Here is a 17,413-nt window from a genome sequence, read left to right on the forward strand (position 1 = left end):
CCAGCTTTTCTTCTAACCAGGATCTTCAGATCCCAGCTTCCTGAGTAGCTAAGATTACAGGTGTGAGCCATCAATGCCTGGCTCGTGTGTTTGCACTTAGTTAACTGAAAGTTTATTGATTTGTAAAAATCATTGAGGCTGTACAGTTTTCTCCTATAGCCATTTATATAAAAGACAAATAATTTGTAGAACACTTGGACCATATGTGTAACAGGAAATAGCTGAGTAAATGTCACTGTTTTCCCCCAGCTATTTCAAGTAATAATTTTCTATGCTTTGATGTGAAGCACATTGGATACAGATTATAGAAAGAAGTGCAGCGAGGAAACTGAGATCCTTTTCTATCAATATCCTAAGTGTAGCCTCTAGAGGGATAAACAGGAAGTTTGATTACTGATACGCCATGTGTCTGAGAGAAAGATATACCAGGCTAGGCAGCCATGAAAGATAGAGATAGAGGATCTAAAACACTACATAGAACAGAAAAGAAAAACAAATGTATCCTACTACCCCTTCTCCATTCGTCAATATGGGATGACTTGGGGATGAGTGCTAGAGAAAGCTTTGTAGAAAGGCATAAACTCTAATTAAGATAGGAAAAGTTGAAGAACTTAGAGTTCTCATTTTGAAATTACAAGCTGAAAACATTATTTTCTCCCTTCAAGCTGAAAGGTTAAAACTAATTTCGTATGGCTTCTTTTTTGTGGCTAGACTCAGCTTGATTATGAAAATGTCAAGGCCAAGAGCTTCTTTCTGAATAAGGAAAGGGGGCCCAGGTGGGAGGATACAGTAAAAGAAATAACTGTGCCCTGACTCATGGTGTCTACTAGGCTCAGAGGAGCTATGAATAAGGATGCTTCAGACAGGTACAATGGTGTTCAACAACAACAAAAGGCCATGCATGGGCTTATTGACTCCGAGATGCTGGGATATAAATTAGACAATGCCAATATAGTTCTAATATGATGCATTTCATGCTTTACAGATTGATTTAATTAATGATTTTAAATATAGTGTAGATAATTTATTATTCATAGGTTTAGTCATTATTTGTGATGTGTTTTTGTTAGCCAGGCTGACTCACCTGCAACCCAATATTCTCCATAATGACAATTCTGTTCTTTCCTTTTAGATGGGCTGGAAATGTGGGGGTGGGGTGGGGGAAAAACACAGATTCTTCGACCTCTCACTCATGGGAATAAAGTGATCATAAATCATATTTACTGAGAAACATAGGCCATTGGGAACTTCCTAGCACTATGAAGAATTGTTTTGAACAACTGGTTTTCTTTTATCATATAGATGATAAAAACGTGTATTTTCACCTTCCTCTTTGTGCTCATATACTACGGAGCTGAGGACTAAATTTGTTGGCAGATTTTGTCTTGTATGTAAGTTTAACTGATTTGGGGAGGGTAAAGGGATGTACAGAAATGATGGGACAAAGGGTGAACTAATTCAGGAGTGATACTAGACACTATGTTGAAAATGAGCTATACAGCTTGTAAGGGAGAGGGTTGAGAGGGGAAAAAACTGGCAGAAAATGACAGAAGAGGTGACATTGTTCAAAAATAAATATACTCATTACCTGACCCAATTAACTATAACCATTATGTGGTTCACCTTTACAATAAAAATAAAAAATAAAATCCAAGAACAAGAAAAAGGTAAATAAATTTGAAGTCAGACTCTAGAAAATTGATTAATTTTAGTTAATTTTACCAGTACTGGAGCTTGAACTCAGGACTCCATACCTTCCCTTGGCGTTTTAGTTCCAGGTTGGTGTCTACCACTTATACCATGCCTCCACTTTTGGCTTTTTGGTGGTTAATTGGAGATAAGAATCTCACTGATTTGTCTGCTTTGGCTGGCTTTGAACTATAATCATACAGAACTCAGCCTCTTGAGAAGCCAGGAGTGCAGACATGAGCCACAGGCATCTGGAAAGGATAACTTTTTTCTTGGGCATTGTTGGGGATTGAACTCTCATCTGTGTGCTTGCAACACAGGCAGTTTTTTATTTGAGCCAGATTTCTAGCCCCTAGAGCTTTCTAATATAGATAACTATCTTATCTGTGAAAAAGACAGTTTTATTTATTCCTTCCAAATCTATAGTTTCTCTTTCTTATCTTATTCCACTAGCTAACCTAGCAAATTTATTAACTTCACAAGTTCTTATTTTCTTTTCTCCTTTTTCTTTATATTTCTCCATTTTTTCATATTTTATAGTACATATATTGGTAGAAAGTAATCAAAATTTCCATGTGGAATGTGGCATGTTTAACCTAAATCAATTTTGGGAAGGAAACATATTGAAAGACATTTTTATTAATAAAATAAAATGCACCATAATAATATATCATAAATGCCAGAAACTCCCTATCAAACTTGTTTTCTGTTGGAGGAGATGGAGAATTTGCAGGAAATAGAGAGGGAATTGGCCAGGAAGGAAAGATGAGGGGATACATAGATTAGATCAATTAGATATTAGAAATGTAGATAATCTTTGATATTCTGTCTGTCTCTGTCTCTCACAGTGTCTCTGTGTCTGTGTCTGTGTCTCTGTGTCTGTGTCTTAGTCTCTATCTCTTTGTCTCTCTGTCTTGGTACCTGTTTTCAATATCACTCATAAGCAACTAGACTGAAAAATGGTATGTTTTCTTATCTGTTAACCTATTACTTGAGAAACAAGTTCTTCATATGGATGTCTAAACTTAGGTCCTTAATTCATAACTTCATACATTTCTTTTGAAAAAACTTAGATTCCAAGCTGGGCACCAGTGGCTTACTCTTGTAATCCTAGCTACTCAGGAGGCTGAGATCTGAGGATCACGATTGAAAGCCAGCCCAGGTAGGAAAGTCCATTAGACTCTTACCTCCAATAAACGACCAGAAAACACTATGGTTCAAGTGGTAGAGCACTAGCCTTGAGCTGAAGAGCTGAGAGACAGCATTCAGGCCCAGAGCTCAAACCCCATGACCGACAAAAAAAAAAAAAAGGAAAAAAAACTTAGATTCCTTACAGACAGTAATAGACACTCAAGACTGGGAAGGCGAAAAGGCTATGCTACTAAGACACAATGGAGATGCAAATGTATTTTCAGAGAAAAAGATGTTGGGGAATACCAAAGGTTTGACTGATGAAAGATCCTTGAAGTAGAGTAGGCAATGATAATAAGGGAAGGAAGCATCACACACACACACACACACACACACACACACGTTATGAAGTCCTAATTAGGTATCTATTACCAAGTTGTGAAGCCTATTCCTGTGATTAGATTGCTGAGTGAACTTGGGTATGTGTCCTGTTCTTGAATCTGGTTTAATCATCTTAGAATTGGGAAATCAATAAAATAACTCCAACTGATTTCCCACTTTGGCTTTCTATGTTTACTATAATGTATGAAAGTGGGCATTGGCTTGCAATTAGGACTGTTGCATTCAGGTCCTGGCTCTGCCATTGATTTGTTAGTAACATTGGATAAATTTTTTGCTTTCTGTGAGGCTTGGTTTATCTATTTGTAACATTAAGAGTGACATTACTGGGTCTGGGAAGGTGGCTTATTGGTAGAGCGCTTGCCTTGCATGCATGAGGCCCTGGGTTTGATTCCTCAGCCCCACATAAGCAAAAAGAAAAAAGCCAGAAGTGGCGCTGTGGCTCAAGTGGTAGAGCGCTAGCCTTGAGCTGAAGAGCTGAGGGACAGAGCCCAGGCCCAGAGTTCAGGCCCCATGACTGGACCACCCCCCCCCCCAAAAAGAGTGACAGTACCTGGTCTTTAAGGAAACTTCTAATTCTGAGGTGATAGTAGTACAAATTCTATTATGAAATAAGAATTCTAAGCACATCTCATCTACTTGTGTCATAGGAATTTGTTTAGCAACTGAGCAACAGGAACACAAACAGACCTCCTCTTTCTCTCCTTATTCCTAGATCCCACTCATGTCAAGTAACAGTAAATTGTGCTTTTAGAGCATCTCTCCTATGCCTGAAAAAAGACGTGGTCTACTCCAGCATGACCTCTTACCCATACTTTGACACAAGAGCCCCTGGTCCTAGACACTCCATAGTGACTATCAGACAGTTCAAAATCAAGACTTTACATAGTCTGCTTGGTTGTTTTCACCCCCCAAACATAATGAAAATTCATCTCAGTGCAGTCACTATGGAAACAATAGTGAGCGCCCTAAAAAATGAAAAATGAAATTACCATGTAATCCTACAGTACCACTTCTGGGTATATAACAAAAATATTTCTAAGTAAGCTCCTCAAGATATGTTTACACACTTAGGTTCATTTCATTATTATTCATAAAAGCTAATAACTGGACTCAAAGCTAAATGCCTGTCAACAGATGAGTGAATAAAGAAAATTTAGCATGTATGTATAAAAGATAATGATGGAATTTTAGAAAAGGAGACCTTCTCACATGCTACAACATGCATGAACCTTAAGTACATTACACCAAGGGAAATAAGTGAGTTACAAAAGAAGAAAAATACTGCAACATCAGTTATGTAAGGAATCTAATATAGTTAAAATCACAGGAACCAAAAGTATAGAAGTGGTTACTGAGGCTTGTGTGGAGAAGTGGGACGGTATATAGGTATCCAGGGGGGTACATAGGGCCAGTTCTGTAAAGTCAGAAATTCTAGAGAGATCTGAAGAACAACAATAAGGCTATAATTAGAACCATTGAACTGTACACATAAAATGTTTAAGGTAACAAAGTTAAAATTATGTCTTTTTTAAAAAAAAATGGCTACAGTCTATGTATTTGTAGCTTCTGCAGGCAAGGCAAAATATTTGAGATAATCAATGATAATGTTTCTGAGATTTCAGGCCATGGTTGGTTGGTTTGTAGCTTTTGGGGCCTGGGGCAGGACAAAATGTCTTCATAAAGATGTGTGTGTGTGTGTGTGTGTGTGTGTGTGTGTGTGTGTGTGTGTGTGTGTATGTGTGCATGTGTGAGATAGAGTAAACAACTCACCCCATGATAATTGGGAAGTGGAAGAAAAATGACGCAGAATGGGCAGGGATTCCAGTCCCTTTGTCAGAATCTGTCATCTAAGACATGTTAGAAAGCATCACATTACAGATGGGCCTAAGCAGATCTGATCACAAAAATAATCATGGAAAAATGTAGAGCACCTGCCTAGTATGTTCATGTAATTTTCTCACTAGCCTGTCAATAATTCTTGGGATATTAACCACTTCAAATTAAACATGCCAACTTCTGCATTTATTTTCCTTCAGTCAGTGTTTTTTAATACTCACCTGATAGCTAATGACTGCCCTGGTTTCCAAAATCAATCCTGGGCTGAGATACTGTATTGAGCCCATGAAGATAATAAAATTACCATTTACTTTAACCTAGTTAGGAACAGAATATGTGGAATTCATCCCATTCCTAATCTTGATGCCTTAGTATCAGATCTCTGCTTGGTTCCTGATGTGCCTCTGAAATTCAAAGTTCTGAAACTATGATATATTCGCACAACAGAATATTATCCATTAATTAAGAAAGAAGGTTCTATCAAGTAGCAAAAATATCTGAAAGAAAATTCATAAAGTTAAGTGAATGAACTCAATGTGAAATGGCTATATGCTATATGATTTGAGCTATACAATTTTGGAAAATGAAATTGTAAAAGATTAATATTAGCCCAGAAAGACTCCATAAAAGTGAGGGATGAATGGTAAGTAGGGATAGTGAAACTCTTCTGATGGCACAGTAATAGAAGATACACAGCATCAAATTTATGAGAATGAACAAAGAGATGGTAAACCTTAATATAAAATGTGAACTTCAGTTAATAATAATGTGTCTATATTTTCTTAGCAATGCTAATAAATGTACCACATTAGTGGAAGATGTTAATAGGGGAATTTGTTTTAAGAGGTGGGAAGGAAAGGTACATGTGAACTCTACTTTTCTGCTCTATTTTTATGCAAAACTAAATCAACTCCAAGAATATTTTTAATTACAGACACAGCATTAATTCCTCATATTATTCTATAGGATAATGACAGAGAGAGAGAGAGAGAGAGAGAGAGAGAGAGAGAGAGAGAGAGAGAGAGAGAGAGAGAGAGAGAGAGAGAGAGAGAGAGAGAGAGCGCTCTCTATATATATCTTGGAAGGTCATGGAAGATGCTTCGCAAATAAGTTTGTGCTTATTTTACAGATATTTTTCTATTTCTATGGCCCCTTAGTTGTACCCCATTAAAATCACATTGGGATATCTGATATTCCAAAAATAGAAGTGAGTTAATTTCTCCATGTCTCGTGTTTTTTGAGACAAGTCTTGCTGTGTAGCTTAGGCTGCCCTTGAATCCAGCCCTTGTGCCTCAGCCTCATAGTTTGTGTGAGCCCCATGGTAGCATTTATCTGATTTATCTCATCTCTTTCTCTCATTCTCTTGGTCAGTAGTCATTCAAAGCCATTCTCTAAAATGCTTTCTTTGTGTATCTCTCACCCGCCTTCCTTACCAGTTAGAAGTAATCATTGCTCCCTCCACGATGGCACCATTGTTTCAGCCCAGATATCTTTTGGGATTGGGGTTAAATTGGCAGGCACTTGGAAAAATGTCAAGGGGCTTACTTTCTTTGACATCAATATACATTCCAACCCTTTCTCATTCACAAAGTCATAGAATTACTGGGTTTACTGGGTTTTGTGCTCTGTCTACAATTGTGTGTGTATAGCCCTGAAGGTGATTTATTGGAGTGTGTGTGTGTGTGTGTGTGTGTGTGTGTTTGTGTGTGTGTCTTCAGGATTTTCTGAGGACAGCCATTTGAAAGAGAGATAGTATTTGACACTGATCAAAGATAAACAGATTTGAGCTTTGGCCAGTTTTGTTATCTTGAGTCTAGTACTTTTGCTTTCTGCACTCACTTTAGTCAACTTGTATTTAAAATGGAACTAACACTTATTTTAAATAGGTTTTTTGGTGACCTGAAATAATGCATGTCACAAGCCTGGTTCATATTAAATCCTGAAAGCCATAACATGAAATTTGTGCATAGTTATGCATAACATAAAGTTTGTGTTTTGTAATAAATGTGACTCACTGAGAGATTGCCTTATTTGGAAGCAAAGAAGCCATAGAAAATCTTTTCTTTTTTCCCTAATCTTTGTTCTTTGTATACACTCTCAGGAGGAAGCTAAGGAAGTATAAGGGAAGTATTGCTCAGATTACAGCACAGTGAGCACATGGGAGTTCACAATCATCAGATCTTGTGCTTGAAATTTGCTGACATCATCTTGAAGGTGTCATTTTGATTGCTTGGGAGCCTCAGATTCTCTCTTTATAAGCAAACCCCCAACTTTCAGGATTAGTGCACAATTCAGGCTTATAAAGAGATAGAAACAAGTCAGTATTATATATTATATATGTATATATATATATATGAATTGTGATTATATCTTCTGAATGAACGAATGAATATAAAGTGTTGAATAAAATATATGTCCAGTGGTAGTCCAACAAAAGTCATTGTCTTGAAGGCTGGCTCTAAGTATAAAATAAAATCTCTCTTGCAATATGCATGGCACAGTTTAGATAATTGGTGTTGCTTCTTTGGGATATAGGAAAAAGAACAAAATAACAAAAACCATGGATATAAAAACATACTTTTTAGAGAAAATAAAATGAAAAGAACTCTCTAATGTATTTAATAAACCACTCAGTGCTACGTGAAACAAGTTGAGAAAAAGCAGCATCCAAAGAGCAAAACAGTATTTAATAAAAGGAGAGAAACTCATTAAGGTTCTAGCTTAGCATCTTAGCTTAGCCTTTTTCTGCTCTGTGGGGCTCCAGCACTCTTGAGTGCATACAGGCCTATTTCTTTCAGATGATTTTCACTTATTAAAGGCAAAGTGCATATTGCATCATTGCTCAGTCTGGGCTACTTTTCAGGGATGAAAAGGTATCACCTGGATTCATATTCGCCTCAGTTTGAGTTCTGGTTTCTGGTTTCCCCATGTAGACTACTTACAAATTCAGATTGATGTCTTCTTTTATTCAGCTGCCCTTCTGTTTGGTTCAATGTCTATGATGTCATGAATCTGCTTTTTTCTTTCACTCTTCTCTTTGTTAGTCCTAATTTCCAAAAAGGCTCATTTTCACTGCATGAGTGACAAAAACATCATTTCACACATCACAAGACAACTTCTCAAAGGAGTCAGCTTATTTAGAACTAATGCTGAATACCAGAGGTCTAAAAGTCACATTATGTATTAAAATAAATACGTTAGCAGGATTGATCTTCTCTATGTAACTTGAGCACAGTTGTATTTTATACAGCTTTACTAGTTGCAGGGAATATTGGTAGTGGATATTTTAGCTAATTAAATCCTAACTCTAACTCTAATCCCAGTCAGATTTGGAAGTGAACAGATAAGAAGAAAAAGGAATCTTTTCACACGGGTAGTGGGAATGTAAATTAGTGTAGTCACTAAGAAATCAGTATGAGCAGAAGCGTGCGCCAGTCCCTTGGATCTGTGTCTTGCTTTAACAGTGTTTGGACGGAACAGACCCAGGGACTCCTCCTTTCCACCACCAACTGCCTCTCCACTAACCACCTCTGACCCTTATCTTCTCGTCCGTCGCCTGCTACCAGGACCAACCAACGCCATTTTTTTTCTGTGGTTAGCTCTGTATTGACCAGCCATTACCTCCCAGATTCGTCAGAATTACTCCACCGAGGTGGAGGCTGCCGTCAGCCGCCTGGTCAACTTGCATCTGCAGGCCTCCTACACCTACCTCTCTCTGAGCTACTATTTCGATCCCGACGATGTGGCTCTGGAGGGCGTGGGCCATTTCTTCCCCTAGTTGGCGGGGGAGAAGCTGAGGGCGCCCAGGGCCTCCTGAAGATGCAGAACCAAGATGTGCAGAGACCTTCTCAGGATGAGGGGGGTAAAACCATGGAAGCCATGGAAGCCGCCCTGGTCCTGGAGAAGAGCCTGAACCAAGCCATTGTGGATCTTCATGGTTCTGCTCGCACAGACCCCCATCTCTGTGACTTCCTGGAGAACCATTTCCTGGATGAAGAGGTGAAACTCATCAAGAAGATGGGCGACCACTTAACCAACCTCCGCAGGCTGGCGGCCCCTTAGGCAGGAATGGGCGAGTATCTCTTCGAACGTCTCACTCTCAAGCACGACTAGAAAACACGAGAGTCCAGCAGCCTTTGAGGGCCATCTCTGCCTCACCAAATATCAGGGTTTCCGCCCAAGCTTCTGCCTCTAGCCATTGGGAAACTTCCTCACTAACCATCCTGGAACCCATCCCCAGCCTTGGACCAAATGAAAATAAAGCTTTTTGCAGCAAAATAAATAAATAAATAAGAAATCAGTATGTATATTCCTCAAAAAATGAAAAATGGAAAAACCATATAATTTCTGGATATATACCGAAAGAAATAAAAGGCAAGCATCAATAATGATACCTGCACATCTACTGGATATCCAGTATTACCAAAAGAATTCTATATGACATGTCATAGAATCAGGTACCTATCAAAAGATGAACGTATAAAGTAAGATGTGGAGTATATGCACAATAAAATTGTATTTAGCCTTAAAGGATGATGAAATTACGTTCACAAGCGAATGAATGGAACTATAGGTCATCACATTAAGCAAAGTAACTCAGATTACAAAAGACAAACCAACTTTACAATGTCGGTGTGGGGGGGGGAGGGGGGTATAATTGGGTGGGGGAGGGGGGAGGCTGGGAAGGGAGGTGAAGGGTAAACAAAGGAGGAGGCTGCAATGCTTGGTAAGAAATGTATGCATTATCCTGCCCATGTAATTGTAGCCCCTCTGTACAGTATGTTCTCAAATAAAATAAAATTAAATTAAAAAAAAAAGAAATTTAAGAACTGGTAAAAAAAAAAAAAGAAAAAGAAGAATGTATATAGAAGCCTGGACAGCTTAGTTGAAATTACTTGGTTGTACTTATAATCAAATTAGGACACTATTAAAATCAGTGTAACCCTGATCAAAAAAAAAAACAAAACAAAAGACAAACCACATTTTTTGTCAAATTAAAAATCTATATATAAAAGTAAGGAATTTTTTTATTGTGAAAATACTGTACAGAGGGGTTACAATTACATGGGCAAGATAGTGAGTACATTTCTTATCAAGCATTGTAGCCTCCTCCTTTGTTTACCCTTCCCATCCCTTCCCATCCTCCCTCCCCCGCATCCAATCCTTCCCCTCCCCCCCAAGTTGTAAAGTTCGTTTTTGAAAAGACAACTTGTACTTCTCATTGTTGCAACAGGTCCACCTGTATCCTTATTTAAACAACTTGTTTTTCCCCTTCCCCTCCACAAATTATACCGACATCAAATACAGTGAAAGCATGGGTTATACTGTGGGGGAGGGACATACAAAGCAACAAAGAAATAATCTTATAATTGCGTTAGAAACAAATGCATGAAGGAAAAAAACATTTAAAATACATATCTTAGGGTTCATTTTCCTAACATCACCTTATCTGGCCTTTTCTGCTTGACTCATACATATACTAGATATTGCAAATAAGGGAAATCATGGGACCTATGTTTCTTTGGGCTTGGCTTACTTCAAAAAGTAAGGAATTTTCAGGCATAAGAAAAGGATCAGCATGATGGAAGAAATGGACAAGAGAGGGATGAATATGATCAAAATATGTTATATACATGTGTGAAAGTATCATGAGGACTCCTACTATTTTCTGCAATTAACACACTAAAAATCATACATTTCCAGCAAAAGTCACTCAGCAGAAGACAGTGTGAATGTACACTTTGGCCACTAATCTGTTGAACTCTAGGTCCTGTATGATTTGGAGCAACTTTCTGTACCTTTTTGAATTACAGTTTTCTTTTACATCCGTTCAATGGGAAGACACTTCTGCCAAGTTACTGGGAACACATATTTCAGTGCTAGACAAGCTTAATTCTGGACCCTCTTTCAGAGAACTTCTTACTTTGTGAAATTAAAAGTACTCTATGATGTCTCTATACTATTCAGAACAAGAGCATTAATAGATATAGAATGATTGGCACCAGAGTTACTAAATATATCAAGCACTACATAAATTAAACCACCTTTGTTACTATCTTTCTTCACATGATGTCATCAATGAAGATGAGTATAAAAAAGGTGGGCATACTATGGGACTTCCATTTCTTTGTAGTTTAATTTTACCATTCTATACTTCCAGGCTCAGAATCTGGAGTGTGTAGTATTCCATTTGTTGACTGAATGTCACATTGTTAAGGTTGAAAGAGGGAACATAAACTTAACATGAATGTTGGTTACAGGATTTACTTTTTAGATCTGGCCTATAGTTTGGTACTGCCTCAGTCATTTGCTGAAAAATCATATCAGAAAACTTAGTGAAGTAAAGACTCCTGTCAATCTGGACAGGCTGACTAAAGTCTTCATGCCATGTCTGAAATCCATGGAGACAGTAAAGCACTCAAATTAAAGCATAGGTGCTCTTTCACTATGAACATCAGCATCCAAAGGCAATGTGCTAACAGAAAAACAGAGATTTTCATTTCCCAGGAAAATAGAAATGTTTTCAGCAACTACAGAAACATCCTTGAGAACATTCCTCACTGCTGGAGTGACAGATGCACGTGTTTTTGGTTCTAAGCTTGGCCTGTTATTTATCAAGTCAGTGTACCTTATGCTTGACAACAATTGATAATACTTTAATTGTACACTCTGGGACTATATACCAGGAAGAGATGCACTTGCACTAAGGTCTTATTTTTTCCTTGTCAGATTTTTACTTTCATCATGTAGTGAAGAAACATCATTAAAAGTGGAACAGAAAGGTATGCATTCAGGTGTCATGTAGGTCTCTCCCCAGAGAGGGCCAAATAGGTCACATAAAGAGAGATTACTTTTAGCCTACATGTAGCAACTATACTGATTTTATTTTATTTCCAGATAACTGATTTGGGCAGTCAAATATAGCTTGAAAACAAGAGAAAGTTATTCGTTTTGTTACATGTGACTAAATGGTTATGAGTAACAAAACAAACTTTCATACAAAGAAATGAGCTAGCTCAGCAGGGTGCTGGTGGCTCATGCTTGTAATCCTAGCTACTCAGGAGGCTGAGATCTGAGGATCTCAGGAAGTCCGTTAGACTCTTATCTCCAATAAACTACCAGAAAACCGAAAGTGGCACTGTGGCTCCAGTGGTAGAGCACTAGCCTTGAACTGAAGAGCTGAGGGAAAGCTTCCAGGCCGAGAGTTCAAGCCCCACAACCGACCCCCCCCCCAAAATGAGCTAGTTCTAGCACTTGCTAGCTGTGTGATTTGACAAGTTTATTTCTGGACTTCAATGATTATATACATGACATATGTATATGTATATATACATGTCTGTATATAATATATTGGCATATTTATAATAATATATATGCATATAATGATATATTAATATACAATTGTAATGTATATGCATAAATGTATATATAAAGAGAAAGTTAAATGAGGGGTGGTTTTATTAGAAAATCATAAGAAATATTCATAACACTTGCCAGCTTTTGAAGGATTTCATTGGTAATATAGAGCTGATAGCAACATCTATGTTCCTGGACCAGTCAACGTAAGTAAGTGACCTAGTAAGTGTAGAAGACAAGAGATTTGACTACGAGTGGTGATTCTGGAGACATAGAAATCTTCCAAAATAGGTTTTGTCATACCCAAGTTTTCCACATGGCTTCATGATTCTCATGCTGAGTTAAACAGTCTTGTCTATTCACAGTGATACTGAGAAAGATGATAGCTAGAGCAGAGAAGAGCGAGGTACGTGTGTGTGTGTGTGTTTGTGTAAGAGAGAAAGAAGAGACAGAGACAGAGACAGAGAGACAGAGTCAGATACAGGGCCAGAGTTCGATGGAGAAAGCCAGGCAAGGTGGTGAGAGAAGTTGAGAGTTAAGAGGGCACTAAGGCTCAGGAGCTGGGGATATATCCTTAATATGAAACTGAATAGTGTAACAAGCTGTCTCTTGAACTGAATTAAATGCAACACATACCCTGATAACTATCCAATACTGGAGCTTTGATACACAAGTGACTGTTAGTTACCTTTCTAAGATCAGTTTCCTCATGGGTCACATCAGTGGTAATACTTACCTTGCAGTATATATCTAATATATGACATTCTATCTTATTCCTTGGCCTGCTGCTAATAGAGCCACAGGACTCCCTTCTTCATTAAAGCCAGTAAGAGTAGTTTGTGTTTGTTTCTTCAGAAAAGTCTAGTGATGGATGGGCCACTGAATGTCCTCCAAGGCATGGTAGCATAACTGAAATCCTGCACAATTCATAATTGAATTATTGGCCAAAGCAACTTCCCACCCAGTGCTTTTCTTGCCCTGGAGAAAAGTCTTTCTCACTGTCACTTTTTTCTTTCTTTGAATTTTTTCTAGCATAATTCTAAACATTTTCAATCATTTCTGCATCAGTAATCCCAATGGTCTACAGGCACCTCCTATTCAACTCTGTTTTCCTCTATCTCATTTGCACTGTTTACTGAAAGGGTATAAAGGAGAAGCCACCTGCCCCATCATTTCAGGAACTTGTGCTCAGCTGCACAGGTTGGGGAGGGGGGCGGGAAACACTGGCACCAAAGTCATCCATTATTCTCCAAAGGACCTGGGCACATCTGCTGACTCACATCATCCCACAATTCCTCAAATGCTTTATTTTTCAAATAGCTTCCTTTAAATAGTATTCTAGTCATGAACAATATTCATAATTGAATTTTTAATAGCACTGAAATGGAAAATCCTACAGGATGCTTCCTACATGATGACTTGGCAGGTCTTGAATTTTCATGTACAGACCAGTGCAGTGGAAAGAGCATTTAAGGAGGAGGCAAAAACAAATTGTCTAATCTTGGCACTGCTGCTGAGTGGTTGAATGACACTGGGAAAATCCTTTAACCTCCCAGAGTCCCATATTGCCTTTCTGTAAAATGAAGGAGGAAAAACTTAGTCTTGCCCATCTGAAAGAGTAGGTGCTTTGAGATTTAAAGGGAGATTCAAATTGATATAGTTTGCATCCACTTGAAAGCTTTCATACTTACTAGGCTTTCTAACCCATAATGTGGCATCGCTTACTCCTTAACTTTGTTCAAGGATGTGCTCAAATGAAACTTCCTGGACCACCTATAATAATATAGTACTATCCATGTCCATCTTCTTATATTCCTATATTACTTTACCCTACTTATTTTTCTCTTCCTTGTGTTTAACCATATCAGATAAAATATGTTTATTGGTTTCCATGCTAGAATGTCCTAGAAATATGATGGGGTGTTTTTCTAATCATCTATCTCTAAGACCTACTACAGTGCTTGGCACATTATAGAGCTTCAATTAATATTGCTTGAAAGATCCATAAATGCAAGTTCTGATGCTTCTAATTGAGTGTGGTTTTTCTTTCATTGGAGTCCTTGTGGTCATACTTATTGTACCTTTCTATCAGTAGGCTTTGTAGTTTCCTTTGCTTTATTATTGTTTCCATTATAGTAACTCCTATCTGTAGAGCACCAGTTTCCTTATTTGTAAAATCCTTTCCTATATATTCTCTTAATCTTTATCACAGTTTTATCAGATAAAACAAGCAGCAGCCTGGGTTACATAGTGAATTCAAGGGTAGCCTAAACTAGGAGGAAGGTGGGGAAGGGATGAACAAGGAGAACAAGGGAAGGGGTAACAATGTTTGACAAAAAATGTACTCATTGTTTTACTCATGTAACTGTAAAGCATCTTTACAATAAAATAAAAATTTTTTAAAGACAATGTCTTAAAGGAGAGGTAGGGGAGGAGAAAAGAGGAAGAGGAGGAGAGGGAGAATAAGAAGAGAAGGGGGGCTTAGAATTTAAGTCTGGATTCAGTAAGACTTAAATTCAGTAAGATGTCATAAAAATATCACTTGGCATTTATGCCTCCCAAGAAAGGGCAATCCCTTTGTTCAAGTACTATATGCTAGTAGTTGTGAAAAAAACTATTAAAAAAGAGAAAGGGATTCTGTTTTATTTATTTGGATGCCATTACTAGTCCCTAATATGTGGACTCATCGATGCATAAGAGATACTTATTTTCTGAAGGCATGACTAAGTCATGCATTTAATAGGGTTTTATATTCATCTATTCCCACTTAAGTATGAAGAAGTTGGGACAGTAGAAGGGTTCTGAGCTGGGCCATGTAGGCCCATAAGAATGGAAATAGACATTTCCTGAAACATTTGCAATCTGGGCAAATTGGACAGATGAAAAGAAGGCTGAGTTCCAAATGCTGGGAAAGTTGTGGCAGATGTATCATTCAGACAGGGAGAAAGTGAGAAGAGTGGCCAGAGGTAGAATGTGGATAGCACTGAGGGAATGAGAGAATCCATAGGGACAAAAACAGGGGCACTGAGGGAAGATGTTAGAGTGAATATAGAATTGGCTTTGCTGCTACTTTTGCTTTGCTTCTACAATGGGATATATGCTTACATGTTCTGACAGTATGAATGCATTGGTACCATGTACAGGACTGAGATATTACAGATATTTAGATACTTTAGAAAATGATCCTGCTAGTTGAATTAGTGAGCAATGCCATAGGACAGAAACACAGGGAAAATTTATATTTTCTTTGAGTTAAAGTATCTGGCAATCAACTACTTTGTTATACTCAGGTAAGCCTATCAGTCTGCAGTAAGCTTTCAGCAAGATACAAAATAATAGAAAGATAAAATGACTCTCCATGCAATTCTTCTGGAAGTTGTAGACTGATTATGCTTTCCAATTGTGAGAGGTTTTGATTTATGGGAGCTAGCAATGTGAACCCATGGGACAAATTGCTAACCTGTTCTTATATTGCTTGAATGTAATACAAGATATTTTCAATGTTTTTGATCAGAGCATTCAATGAGTTCTTAAGATGTGTGTTTGCTTTCCCTTGGGAGGTCTCTGGGGAAGAGATTATATAGAAGCAGAGTTCATCTGAAAGTGAGATTTTTTTCCCCTAACGATTAGAGCAATGCACAAACAGAATAATTTTCTTTGAGAGGAGGTGAGTTTCCTGACTCTAGAAAGTAGTCAAGAAGTGCTGAATTATTACCATGAAAATTTTTAAATGTGTTCTATGTAGCTCTCTAATGTTGATGCATATTTCACAATGCTTCATTGTTCACTAAAATACTTGACCTTCTGAAATAGCACTGGTCAGAGTTAGGAAACATTCGGTCTTTTCGTAAGCAAAACTTTGGATTATACTGCTCTGTCCTACTTTGTCACTAGTTCAGAATCAGACAGAGCACTGAACTAAGTGATGATGACTCACGGAATAGTCTGAGCCTTGGAAGCATTCGCTACAAGACTTTGAGCAAATCTTTTCTCTGGTTAAGGTTTCAGTGTTTCCCCATCTAGAAAATGAAAACTTTACATTCAGTTAAAAGTCACTTTCTTTAATTCTCTTAAGTGCCATGAATACTTGTTTTTCTAGTATAACTAATTTTAAGTGTAGAGTTTATTAGTAGTAAGTGTATTTACATTGTTGTATAATGTTTCCATATTCAGTTCTAAAAAATCTGTCTATCTATCTATCTATCTATCTATCTATCTATCTATCTATCTATCTATCTATCTATCTATCTATCTATCTATCTATCTCAACATTCCTTTTCCCTAGACCTCCTTCCATAATTACCATTTTAATTCTTGTTTCTATGAATTTAACTTTTTAGATATATTAGTGAAATAATATAGTCTATGTCTTTCTATGACTGGCTTTTTTCACTTACAAAAGTATTTATTAACTTAAGTTGCATTCATGTTGTAATGTAACAAGATTTTCTTCCTTTTTAAAGGATGACCATTTTATTAGTCCCATCCATCCATCCATCCACAGACACTTTGAATCATGTGATGATGGACATGAGTGTGCAAATATCTCCTCATGACCACACTTTCAATACTTTGGAACATATACCTAGGAATGATATGGCTAGATTATATGACATTTTAATAACTTGCATATTAAACAGGTACATCATTAGACAGCCACAAATAATTCATCAAATTCTATTTTCTCTTTCCAATACTTACAGTTTCTGTGGGTTTTGAGTATGTTTGTACATGCATGTGCTGATCCTGGGATTTGAACTCAGAGCCTAGGCTCTGCCTCTTAGCTTTTTCACTCAACATTGGTGCTCTACCACTTGAGCCAATGCTCCACTTTCGCTTTTTGTTGGTTACTGGGAGATAAGAGCCTCAGACTTTCCTGCTTGAGCTGGCTTCAAACCTTGATCTTCAGAATTGCAGCCTCCTCAGTAGCTAAGATTGCAGGTGTGAGCCACCAGCACCTGCTCCTTTTAAAAATAATAGTTATAATAATAAAAATCAC

General features: G+C 37.6%; 1 pseudogene across 1 annotated transcript; it reads left to right on the forward strand.

Annotated features, from left to right (window-relative positions):
- The first annotated feature begins 5,694 nt into the window (after positions 1-5,694).
- LOC138839844 (ferritin light chain pseudogene) lies at positions 5,695-9,171 on the forward strand (annotated as a pseudogene). Its single transcript, XR_011376023.1, has 2 exons — positions 5,695-5,701; positions 8,673-9,171. The product of XR_011376023.1 is annotated as a ferritin light chain pseudogene (transcript).
- Positions 9,172-17,413: the final 8,242 nt, after the last annotated feature.

This window comes from Dipodomys merriami, unplaced genomic scaffold (assembly GCF_024711535.1).
Source record: "Dipodomys merriami isolate MVZ:Mamm:240054 unplaced genomic scaffold, mDipMer1.0.p SCAF_3, whole genome shotgun sequence".
In the NCBI taxonomy this organism is placed as follows: Eukaryota; Metazoa; Chordata; class Mammalia; order Rodentia; family Heteromyidae; genus Dipodomys; species Dipodomys merriami.